The sequence below is a fragment of the Pelodiscus sinensis genome, chromosome 26, assembly GCF_052426305.1.
Source record: "Pelodiscus sinensis isolate ZL-2025 chromosome 26, ASM5242630v1, whole genome shotgun sequence".
Taxonomy (NCBI): Eukaryota; Metazoa; Chordata; order Testudines; family Trionychidae; genus Pelodiscus; species Pelodiscus sinensis.
In genome coordinates this window covers 22,247,951-22,260,224 of record NC_143077.1, presented here as the reverse complement: position 1 = coordinate 22,260,224, position 12,274 = coordinate 22,247,951, and the positions used below count along the sequence as shown (strand labels likewise).

Sequence of the window (12,274 nt, the reverse complement as noted above, 5' to 3'; positions counted from 1 at the left end):
GCCGGGACCCCCTGCACTTCCCGTCCCAAACTGCTGTGCCGTGTGTCTAGGAGGTGGCTGCTGCGCTGCACCCCAGCTACAGCTGCATTTGGCACCAGGCCAGGAAGTCCCTGCACCAACCGCCCTGCCCCGCCCCAGCGGTGGCTGCATCTCTGTCCCAGGTGAGCGACGCTGGCTAAAAAGCCCCACACCTGCGCCCATGGGATGGCTGCCTCTCAGTGCTGGGCGAGGGGCCCCTGTACCAACAGCCCCACCTTTTCCCCAGAGGTGGCTGCATCTCCGTGTGCAGGTTGTGGGGAGCAGCTGGCAGCCAATGGAGGCCTGAGTCACAGCAGGCTCTGGGGTGGAGGGGAGGGAGGGCGGGCGAGTGTCCAGAGGGGTCAGGGGCAGGAATGGGAGGGGAGTGAGAGGGCAGGTGCAGTGAGGGTCTTTGGCCACCAGGTGGCGGCAGGACCATGGGAGGGTGGGTCAAGCTGGAGTTCGGGGCTTGTGACTGATTTTGTTGCCTGCTTGGAGACCCCCACACCCCCAGCTGGCTGGGCACAGGGAGGGGGCACAGTTAGGCTAAGGGCCTGGCTGTCCTGCCCCCAATGACATGCTCACTGCTGCAATGAGTGCGTCTGTTCAAAGCACCCCGGTGGGTGGGTGGGCGTGGACCAGAGACGGGCGGACGTCCTGCTTCCTGCAGGCAGGGCTCCATGGGAGCGGAACGTGGGCAGTGTGATGAGTACCCCACCCCGTTCTGGGGCTGCAGGGGTTCAACCTGGCTCCCTGAGCGAGGGTCCCCGCCTGAGATCCCTATTGGGCATGCTCCAGCGGAAGGCAGCTATAAAAGCAGGGGGAGGGGGAGCAGCTCAGTGGGGCTGGTGTTGGCTGGACTTTGTGTCCGGGAAGAGCTCTCGGGGGGGAGGACGGGGGGGTCTACCAGAGGGGTCAGTACCAGAGGCGGCCGCTTGCTTTTCTCTCGCCTCTCACAAGCTCTTTGGGGGACACAGAGCTTGGGGTGCCCCGGGGTTGGTTTCCAGTGTCTGCCCCACTTGTGGGTTCCAAGCACTTGATGGTGGCAGCGGGTCCCCCAAAATGTGGGTATTGGGGATTTGGGGAAGCCTGCAGAGGCAGGGTTTGGGGTGCTCTTGCTGGCCCCCAACTTCTGCATTTATTGTGCCAAAGTGGGGCATAGCCCTGACAGGGGCTCCTGGAGGTGGGGCTAATCTGGGGCTGCCAGATCTGTTAGCTCCCGGGGGAGGGTCACCCCTTGACGGGCGGTGTCCCCTCCTGTAGCTATCTCGTGTCCCGGGAAGGGTTTGGAGGTGCTGAAGCTGGAGCACTGTGGAGGGCTGGACGTGCTTGCCCAGGGCTGGGGGGTGCGGATGTCATAGGCTCCTTCCCCACTCTGGCATGATAAATGCGGAAGTGGGGCCTGCAAAAGTACCCAGAACCTGATCTCTCCAGGCTGTGGTAAAAACTTCCCCTCAAAAACTTAACCTAGATTTGGGGGACAAAATCCGCTGCCACCACCCAAGTGATGAGAAAAAAAACCTGGGGGAGAGCACTTGGGAAATCTCCCCCCTAAGGAAAAAACCAGGACACAACAATTAACCGATGGCAGGTTAATACAAAGAAACGAGAAAGAACGTTTATTATGGTGACGGCGTGTGGGGGTTCCCGATTCTGCCCCCCGTAGCAGTGGGAACAGGCTCCGCCAGCCAGTAGAACAGGGGGGCTTATTGCTTCTCCAGGGTACAGCCCAGCACAGACGTGATGTGGCTACAGGAGTCAGGGCCAGGCAGCCTCAGACCCCTTGGGTGGGGGGTCAATCGTCCCTGGACTCGGCTTCGGTTGTTCCCTTCATGTTTCCCAGCCAGCAACTGCCCCTTCCCCCCAAAACCTCCCTCCTTTGTCCCCTCCCTGCCCTCCACCGGTCGGACAGGTTGGGTCTTGGCCTAGGAAGGTGACCGTAGGCAGCCGTCCTGCTGGGCCGTGCTACCGACACCGGCCAGTAGGGGTCACCCCCAGCCCACACCGCCACCAGTGGATGTCCCAAGGGTACGGCTGCCCAGTGCACCACAGTCAGCACCACAACACTCCTGTTGCAAGCAGAGCGACCAGCTAGAAAAGTCCCCCAGTGATGTCCCCATGGAGGGACCCGCCCCGGGCCAGGGCTGGGTTACAAAGGCGAGCGCGGAGCTTTGGCGCTGAGCAGGCTGGAGCGAGGGGAGAGTCCAGAGCCCGGCAGGAGATTCAGTCGGGACCCTCCGCGGCTGCAGGGCCCACGGCTCCGTCAGACATTAGGAACTGGGCAGGGAGAGGCAGGGTCAGGCAGGCAGGGCCGGTCACACTGTACGGCTCACGGGTGCTCAGGGGAGGGGGGGCTCTGACCGGGGCCCACGTGGAAGGGAACGGACCCCGCAAGCCGGTCACCCACCCCCGTGCAGCAGCCACCCTCTTGGGACCCGTCTTTGTGGGCGACCAGGGGTTGGCTCCCCAGCCGGCAGGTCAGAGGGGCAGGGCCTGGGGGACTCTGGAAAGGGACCCGGGCTCTCCCTGAGTCTCCCCCTCTCCGTTCCCCCCTCACTTCCCCTGGGTGCTGGGGTTGCACCCTGGTTACTGCCTGGTGGGCGAAGGGCAAGTTGGCGTTAGAGTCTCTGGCAATGACCCCCCAGCCCCTCGTGCCAGCATCCCCCTGCTTCAGGGTGGGTGTAAGGCTGTCCTAGGTGAGTGGATGCACTTAGCCCTGCGGTGTGGGGCGACGCTGGGAGCTGGCGGGAGTCGGCAGATACCTTCTACCTGGGCTAAGACCCTGCACTGCCCCAAGACTGGGCACACGGGGATGGGGCTTTCAGAAGCACCTTGGGAACTCAGGAGCTCAAACCCCAGTTAATCAGTGGGGCTGAAGCTCCTGCTTCCCCCCTCCACACCCCCGTCAGTGTCGGGCATGTCCCACCAACCCCCAGCCACTAGGCCAGGAGCCAGGCTAGACACCTCCAGAGCCACAGCTGGCCAGATGCACCTGACGGAAGGGGTGGGGGGCAGACTGCTGAGCCCCAGGGGGCACAGTGAGCAGCACAGGGACAGGGGAAGGACTCAGCACTCACCCGCGGCTTGTCTGCGGTGATATCGCTACTTCCCTGTGGAGGGAGACAAGGCAGAGCAGTGAGCGTGGAGACTCCCGGGACAGGACCTAGCTTCATTCCATGCCCACGGCCCATCCCAAGGGAGGTGACAGCTAAGTGCCCTGGAAGCTGCATGGCTGCACAGCTGTTTAGTGAGCTCCTCCCAGAGGCTCAGAACACCCACAATGGCAGGGAGCTCAGCTGACCGGCTGGGGAGTGGGGCGCCTGAGCAGCCCCAGACCAAGAGCTCATAGGGAGGGGAGATGAGGAGGGAATACGTGGAGTGAGCGGAGCTGTAAGGGAGTTTAGGGAGTCCCACCCCGCAGCATTTCAGGGGCCAGGTGCAAACGGAGACGTGGTCAGCACCATCCCCAGGGCGCGGGAAGCCGGGGGCAGGTCCAGGGGCCACGGAACAGACAGCAAAGCCTGTCCAGCCATTCTGCCTTGGGGAGTCCTGTTCATGGGGCTCGGCCTGGCTCCCTGCTCTGACCCCTACGACTGGGCACAGCAGGGAGAGGAGAAAGACCCTGAAGCAGGGGACGGGGGTGAGGCCTGAGGCCTGAACCCAAGTGAGCAGGAATTGGGCCAGGAACAGGAATTCAGCCCCTGGCACGTGAACTCAGCCCTAGCCCGGCTAAACCACGTGGACGTGCAAACGCCTCCGGCCAAGAAGGGCCCCGTGAGGGAGAGGAAATGCCGGGGTGTCTCCCCTGAGTCTACAACTTCTCCCCAGGGAGTCCTGGGCCAGGGTTGGGGACGTTGCTGTGGGCTCAGGCCCTGAACCGACTGCAGAGCTCGGTGGGAAGGGACACGCCAGGGCCCCCTGCCACTCCTGCATCTGCAGCCGCTTTGTTGCGGAAAACGTGTTTCCCAAACGTAGCCCATGTACACGGGGCCAAAGTTTGAGAAAACTTGCTCTCTTGGAGGGCTAAGACCAGGCACCTCACATCCCCTCTCCCAGCCTCTCTGAGCCCCTCACAACCTCCCCCATGGGCACCGCGCCCTCGGTCCGGTCCCACATTCACACCACCACACCACCCCACCCCACCCACTGGGGGTCCCATTGAGCCTCTGCTAGCCCTGCATGTAGCCCCCCTGCACAGCCGGTGCCCCATTCAGACCCCCCGCTCGAAGGCCCCGCACTCACCTGCACTCTGGCTGAGGAGCTTAACCCCTGTCTTTGGGTCACTGTCCACTTTGGGCTTCTCCTGGAAGAGAGAACCAGTGGATCATGACATGAAGATGGACAGGTTAGATGAAATCATTTGCTCAAACCACCTTTGAGTTATGTATATTCATGTCCATAAGCCCTGTCCCATCACAGTCTGTGTTTGTGTGGGTGAGAGAGATAGTTCACTCCCCTTTGGTTTAACCCAAGAGTGGCAATCAATGACAGCTCAATCCCCTTGCTTAGTCTACACTGCAGGGTTTTTGCACAAGAAGCCTTTTGTGGAAGAGTTCTCATGCAAACACTTCTTGTGCAAACGCGCATCCAGATGTCAAAGTGCATTGCAAATGTAATGTGCTTTTGCACAAGGGAGTGTCCACACTGCATGGACACTTTTGCACAAGAAAGCTCTGACTACCATTCACAAAATTGGCATTTGAGAACTTCTGCTTTGTGCAAAAACCCCTGCAGAGCATTTACACCTGCCTTTTTGTGCAAGAGCTGTCGTGCAAAAAAGGAGTTATTCCTTGTGGGGAGAGGAATAACTCTACCAGCAAAAGTCCTCTGTTCTGTCAATTTTCTTCTGCAATTTTTGTGCAAAAACCGGTGGAGCATCCACACCTCAAGTGCTCATTTCACGAGGCGTAACGGTAGTTCGAGCTAAGAAGCCTAGTTCGAACTACCTAGTTCATGCCTCGTGTAGCCGCGCTGCACGGGGTTCGAACCAGCAGGGTTTTAAAAATGGCGGCTCCCCGCTTATGCAAATGAAGCCCGGGAAATTCAAATCCCGGGCTTCATTTGCAAGTGTGGTATGCCTACATTACCCCGCTAGTTCGAACTAGGAGGGTAGTGTAGACATACCCTGACAGACTGGAGCCCGTGTGGGTGTGTCTCAGGGCTTGGCGTTGGACATGGAGCATGTGATGGGTCCTGGATGGACGCTGGAGGCACGTAGGAAAGTAACAAGGACGTGGGGTTTGCCCATAAAAATTGATGCTCAGATAAATCCATTAGTCTGAGGTGCCACTGGAGCCCTCATTGTTTTTATAGACACAGACTGACACGGCTCCCACTCCCCCAATACCTGTGTTTTTAATCTGGGTCTTGTAGACACAGCCATTCATGGTGAGTAAGGACCTTGCCGGCCCAGTGCTCAGAGCACTAATCTGGAAATGGCTTTGTGTTTTCCCTGGAAGCCCTAGCTGTGGCACAGAGACATGGGACCCTGTCAGCTGGTGCTGGAACACACTTGAAATCTGATTTCACCCTGGGGATGGGGAGGGTTCCACAAAGGGTCCTTGGAAAATGCTATTTCAGGAGGGGGAAGCCATGAATGCTCATCTGCAGCCAGGCGGGATTTCTGTGTAACAGGAGGTGGCGGGAGACTCCAGCAGCAGCCACGGAAGCCCTCGGACGGGATGCTGCCCAGAGACTGCACGACAGGAGAGATGCACCAGAGCTGGGATTGTTCCTTGAGAGCTCAGCGTGCTGCAGTCGGAGTCGGAGTCCCTGCTCCACGGCCAACAGGGCCCGGGGCTTGGACCCAGGGTAGCGGGAGGGCCCAGGTCTAGATAACCCCACTACCCGTAGCAAGAGAGTTCTCTGGAAGTTTGCACTCACCTCTGAGCTAGGCCCTATTGCTCCTGATAGAAGGGACTGACCTATGGACTGGACCTCTTGGCCATATGTCTCAGGAGGGAGAGGAGACTCACTTCTCAACGAGGCCTCTGGGCCTGGGAGCCTCTAACCGAGGGGACCCCTCTGGGTGCCAGGCCGCGGAGTCACATAGGTGTTAGCAGACACCCCTCCAGACATGGCTGACCAGCCAGGTTAACACTGAGTGTGGGGAAAGGGCACGGCCTTGGAGTAAAGGCAGCACAACGCCCTTGGAAGGGCTCGTCTCGAGGGGTAGCCACCCCCCGGCTGTGCCCCCGACACGGGGGCTCAGGCAACTGGGAGTCAGTGTGAGCGTTTGTGCTGCCCAGCTCCCATCCGCAGCCCTTGAACTCACGTGAGTGGGAGGAATTGGACCGGCTGCCCCGCGCTCCGCAGAGGGAAACGTGGGCTCCCCGTGCTGAGCGGCTCCAGACAATTCTTTCCCCGCCGTGTGGCTGGGGGCTCCGGCCAGAACACGCCTGCGCCGACTGATCCCATGTCTAGGGGTGGGAAGGGACTGTCAAGGGGGAGATGTGCAGAGCCCGTGGGGGCAGGGTGGACGAGGCTGCCTCCCTCTGCAGTGTGGGGCAGGGTCCCAGGCTGGGATCAAGTCGTGTCAATGGGGGATTTTCCGTCCCTTGCCACCGCTGAGCCGTGACGTGAGGGCGTCAGTAACACAGCCAGGGAGACTGGGGCTGGACCGGAGGGGTGGGTGAGGTTCTGGGGTCTGCAAGGTGCAAGGGGTCAGACCAGGTGCTCATGATGGTCCCTTCGGCCCTTCAAGTCTGAGCCCAGGAGACGGGCCTTTCAGCTGCTGAGGGACTCCTGAGCCCAGCTCTGACCCACAGCCCCTGCTCTGACTGCTAGTCATGACTGCTCCAGCCAGAAGTCTGGGAGGGCTTTCCCTGGGGAGGGGCTGTTGTCGTGGCAACGGAAACACCCCTGCTGTGCCTGTGGGCTGCATCCCAGTGAGGGGGCTCTGCTGACACCGCTCTGTCCCCACAGGCCCTGGGGTGTAGCCGCCCCCTCGGCTGTCATGGGAAAAGTGTTTCAAGTCCCCCGGTTTGCAGGGAATGGCTGAGACCAACCCAAGCGTGCGCTTAGGGCCCAGAAAGCAAAGCTCATAAAAACATAATTTGTGTATTTCTCTGTAATGTATTTATTTGAAACCAATCTCACAATTTTTTATTTGGCTCCTGCTGATGCTACCCCTGAGCTGGGTGGAGATTTTGGCATCGAGGGAGCATCTCTTGGAGGTCTCGAGTCGCTTTTCTTCTTCCAGGCTACACAGGAAGAGGCAGCTGGGACTCTCAAGTCATCAGGAGGCTGGATACATCTGGGCTGGCCCCAGTGGCCGGGAGACACAGAGTTCTGGGCCTGGCTGAGCAACAGGTTCCCTGCCGTGGGTGCTGCCGTGTGAGCCCTGCCCTGGCCCTGGGCGATCCTGGCCAGGCCCTCCCTTTGCTCCTCCACTCTCCATCCAGGCAGATCTCTGAGTCGGGGAAACCTCCCCTGAGAACCTGCCGCCTCCTCCGTGGAAGTGGTGGGAAAGGGGCTGCCGGGAACTCCTGGCCGTGGTGGCCCTCGGGGTCGTAGAGGAATCCCCTAGTGCAGCGTTTCTCCCCCTGGGGGTCCCTGCCCAGAAGGGGGCAGCAAGGCGAGGGCAGGAGGGTCGCTCACGGGGGCACCGGACGTTTGGGCTTTCCCAGCCGTGGCCTCGTGTTCAGTCCCCAGGTCCCCATCCCGGCGGAGTTTGGAAATAAGAAGAAATGTCCCTGATCTCTCCTGGCCTCCCCAGCTGGGCGGCTGGAGGGGCAGCTGCTCTCTGCCCCCAACCTGGCCAGCAGCGGCGCAGACGGACGGGTGGCAACGGCATCGCTGCCTCCACTTCTCCTGCGCTGCTGCTGCTGCTGGCACTGACCCCACTGGGATCCCGCTCGCTCTGGCCACCCAGCTTGGAAGGGAGCGATGCCCCCAGCAGGGGGCAGAGGGAAGGATGCATTGGCAGCCACTCCCCCTTCCTTCTGCGCTGCTGCTGGGAGCGGAGCTGCCCTCCGAGCTGGGCACCTCCCCTGTGGCCCCTGCTCTGTGGTCCCCAGCGGAGAAGGCAGCCCTGCCAGCAGCAGTGCGGAAGGAACGGTGGCAACAACATGCCAGGCCACCCTGCCTCTGCGCTGCTGCTGGGGCGGCGTTGACTTCTGAGCTGGGGGACCCGTCAGTGACCACCCCTCACTCACTGCTAGTGGGGCCCCCTCCGAACTGGGCCCCACAACAGCAGCCGCTGCTCTGCTGCCGCCCAGGTCCAAAGGCAGCGCCACCGCCTGCAGCGGCACAGAAGGAAGGGCTGAGATACCAGACCAGGCCTCCCTCCCTCCTGCGCTGCTGCTGGCGCTGACTTTGCAGCTGGGAGTCCTGCCAGCATGGGCCACTCGCAGGCCACTCAGGGTGTGTCTAGACTACAGGGTGCTGTCGACAAAAGTGGACTTTTGTCGACACAATTATACCTGCGTATACACTGCTGCTGAGTTCTGTTGACTCCGCTGTTTTGTCGACAGCTGTAAACCTCATTCTACGAGGAATGACGCCTTTTGTCGAGAGAGTTCTGTCGCCAGAAGGCGCTATTGCATCTCCACTGCCCTTTGCGTCCACACTGTCATGTTGACAAAGCGGCTTGCTCTGTCTACAGAACTGGACGTCGTCTAGATGCTCTTTGTTGACAGAAGCTTTGTCCACAGTATCTGTCGACAAAACTTCTGTGGACAAAAGCCTGTCGTCTAGACGTAGCGTCAGTGTGGCAGGCAGGGCTGCCCCCAGCAGTGGCACGGAAGGGAGGGTGGCTCTGCTGGGTCAGGCGGCCTTGTGCACATGGTGCCTGCGCTCTCTAGCTGCCCAGCTGAGAAGGGAGAGGCACGGCCAGCAGCGGCACAGCAGGGAGGGTGGCGATACCAGACCAGCTCCCCTCCCTCCTGCGTTGCTGCTGGCGGTGGGGTTGCCATCCAGGTTGGGCACCTGACCCCTTATAACTGCCCCCAGCCATCCCGTTAGTAGGCAGAGCCTCTACCCGCAGCAGTGCAGAGGGAAGGGAGGCACCGCCACACCAGGCCGCCCTCCCTTCTGCGCTGCTGGTGGTGCTGGCGCTGCCTGCTCATGGGAAAAGGTGTGAAAAGGGGGTTCTCCAAAGGAGCAGCGCCACATGGACCTCGGGGATGCCAGGGGTCTGAGTCCCCTGCTGACTCCAGGCTCCATGCAGGTGCTTCCACTCAGAAATGCACAAGAGCCTCCAGGATCCTGAGCCTTTCAAAGCGGAAGGACCCTCGTAAAGCCGAGTCAGTGGGACTTCCTGCTGGCCCCGGGCTGCACACGGAGTTCCCGTTTTGAAGTGCACAGGAGGCCCTGCTGGGGCCCTTGTCCAGTTCAAAGTGCAGAAAGTGCCCATCGACTAGTCGAGTAGCCAATGGAAATTCCATCGACTCCTCAACTTGTCCGTGAATCGTTATTTAACATCCTTACCCAGCAGCAGCGGCACGGAAGGCAGGGAGGCAAAGCTGCAGCAGCCCACCTGCCTTCTGCACTGTTACCGGAGACAGCACGGACTGTCCAGCTGCCCGGCGGGAGTGGCGGCGCTGTTGCCAGCGATGGCAGAGAAGGACGAGAGGAGCACCGTCCAGGGCCGCCCTCCCTGTTTGCTGGGGATGTCAGACAGGGAGTCACTGAACAATCATGTCACTGCATCAAACTGTAGCAATTCCACGATTATTCGATAGTCCCTGGTGCCTGAGTCAGCAATGAGGGGCTGCACCGGCATCCCACACAGCAGACGGAGGCTGCACCGGCATCCCACACAGCAGACAGAGGCTGCACCGGCATCCCACACAGCAGACAGAGGCTGCACCGGCATCCCACACAGCAGACAGAGGCTGCACCGGCATCCCACACAGCAGCCTCTGTGTGACGAGAGCTTGTGCCAGCCCCGGACAGAGGCTGCTCTGCAGCAGCCTCCTCTGGAGTGAGAGAGGCAGGAGCAGGCAGCTCCGCAGAACTGGTGCTCACGGAGAACTAGATTTTAAGTCAGCTCCCCCCGAGCAACCCCCCATCCCCCTCTCCTCTATGTGAGACAGCGAGGGAGGAAAGGGGGCTCCATGGAGCTGGCCTGTTCCCCGAACATCTCATCTCATGTCTGCCCTGCCCCCACGCTGATAGGGAGGCAGCAGTGGAGGGGGATGGGTGAGACGTGGTTCCACAGGAGCTGATACACATGGGGATCTGTCTTAAAAGCTGCTTCCCATGTGCACCAGCTCCTGCCTGACTCCCTCACCCTCCGTGTGGCTGCATCTCTATGAGAGGCAGCAGCCCATGGTGCGGGCCAGGCAGCTCCATGGGATCTGGTGCTCATGGGGAGGCAGCTTAATAGCTGGATCCCCGCAGACACCAGCTCCCACCTTCCCCCCCCTTGCTGCTTCTGTTCCTGAGGCAGCCGGGGGAGGGGTGTGTGGAGGCGACAGGATTAACCAATAAGCCCAGACGTATCGGTTAATCGTGTAGCCAGCTACACACGTTGACACCCCTAGTTTGTGCTGCTGCTGGTATCGGCGCTGCCCTCTGAGGTAGCCCCTGGCCAGTGGCACCCGCTCTCTGGTCACCCGGTTTGGGAGGCAGGGCTGACACCCGCCGTGGTGCTGAAGGAAGTGCTGCAATCCCGCCCCTCCTGCACTTCCTGCTGCACCGCTCTTGGGGCAGCACTGACGGCCGAGCGGGTGACCAGAGAGTCGTGACTGCTCCTGAGGCGCCCAGCTCGGGGGACAGGGCCCCCGCCAGCAGTGGTGCAGAAGTAGGAGTGACACAACACGGAGCCACCCTGCTTCTGCGCTGCTGCTGGCAGGGACGCCGTCGTCTAAGCTGGGCCCCTGGCCAGCAGCCACTGCTCTCCAGCCACCCGGGTCAGAAGGCAGCCCCACACCCTGCAGCAGTGCAGAAGGGGAGGAGGCAAGACCTTATCATGCCCCCTTCCCTCTGCGCTGCAGCTGGTGCTGGCGCTGAATTCTGAGCTGGGTGACCTGCCAGGGGCCGCTGCTCTGCAGCCACCCAGATGGAAAGGCAGCCCCCCCGCCAGCAGCAGTGCAGAAGGAAGGGTGGCAACACCGGACCTGGCCTCCCTTCCTCCTGTGCTGCTGCTGTCAATGGGGCTGCCCCCAAACCGGATGGCCAGACAGTAGCCGCTGCTCTCCAGCCACTCAGCTGGGAAAGCCGGGAGAAATCCGACAGTTTTTAATATTTCCAAACATCTGCCCAGAGGAAGATTTGGGGCCTGAAGACGAGGTCATGGCTGGGAAAACCCAGGCGGCCAGTGACCCTGCTCGCGAGCCCCCTCCCCTGGCCCTGGGACCCCCTTTTGGGTGGGGAGCCCCAGCTGGAGAAAGGCTGCACTAGGGGATTCCCCAAAGACCCTGGAGACCAACAGGGCCAGGAGTTTCTGGCAGACCCTTTCCCACAACTTCCAGGGAATACGCCGGATCTAGGGCCCCATCGCGTCCCCCTGCAACCTCGCCCATTTCACAGCCAGACCGTGTCCACGCTGCTCCCTGGCACGCTCCCGGGGGCTTCCCTGGGAAATTTCCCGGCTCTCTGACCGGCTGGGTCCTGGCCCAAACTAGGATAGTGTGCAATGGGGGTGGGGGCGCCCCAAGAGTGCCAATTTCACTTCCCAGCAGCCTGTGGGGCAGAGCTAGAGCCGTTCCACCCTCACTTCTCCCTGCCCCTCAGGGTGGCTCTGATCTGCCCCCTCCGTGAGTGCCCATGTCGGGGCAGGACAACTCCTGTCCCATCCCAGCCAGGTCAGGGAGCAGCTGACGCCCCAGGCCCCTCGCCACGTGGGGAGCTCAGACTCCCCTCGCCATCCCCCCGTCCCCTCCTCTCCCCCCGTTGCACGTCTCCTGGCTGTGAAATGGGTGGGGCCCTAGTCAGGTTCCCAGGGACCTTTACCCCCCACAGAGCAGGGGTGGGGAACCTTTGCTGGGTCGGGGCTAATTACCCAAAGAGAAATCTATGGGGGGCTGCACACAAGTGAGAAACAGCCCCCCTCCTCTCCCCAGCGTGGGCCCCCAGTGCAGGGGGGAGCCCCGAGCTTCAGGGGCCGGATCCCCGCCAGCCGGGGCTGCATCCGGCCCCCATGCCTGAGGCTCCCCACCCCCTCCATAGGGACCTACACTGGATGGGAGTCTCCCTGGGAAAGGCCTGGCCAGACCACGAGCGCCCAGGGTAGGGCTGCGAGGTGCCGGGTTCGCGGTGGCTTCTCTGCCTGAGCTTGTCTTCCGGGGGGAAGCGGCGCGACGGGGAGGCC

The 12,274-nt window shown here is 61.4% G+C and overlaps 1 long non-coding RNA gene across 1 annotated transcript; it reads right to left on the bottom strand.

The window, feature by feature from the left end:
- Window positions 1–952: 952 nt before the first annotated feature.
- Window positions 953–4,313, bottom strand: LOC142820554 (uncharacterized). The gene is made up of 3 exons (XR_016347902.1): window positions 4,261–4,313; window positions 3,096–3,128; window positions 953–2,295 (listed from the first exon to the last, which is right to left on the bottom strand). It is a non-coding gene; the product is annotated as an uncharacterized LOC142820554 (long non-coding RNA).
- Window positions 4,314–12,274: the final 7,961 nt, after the last annotated feature.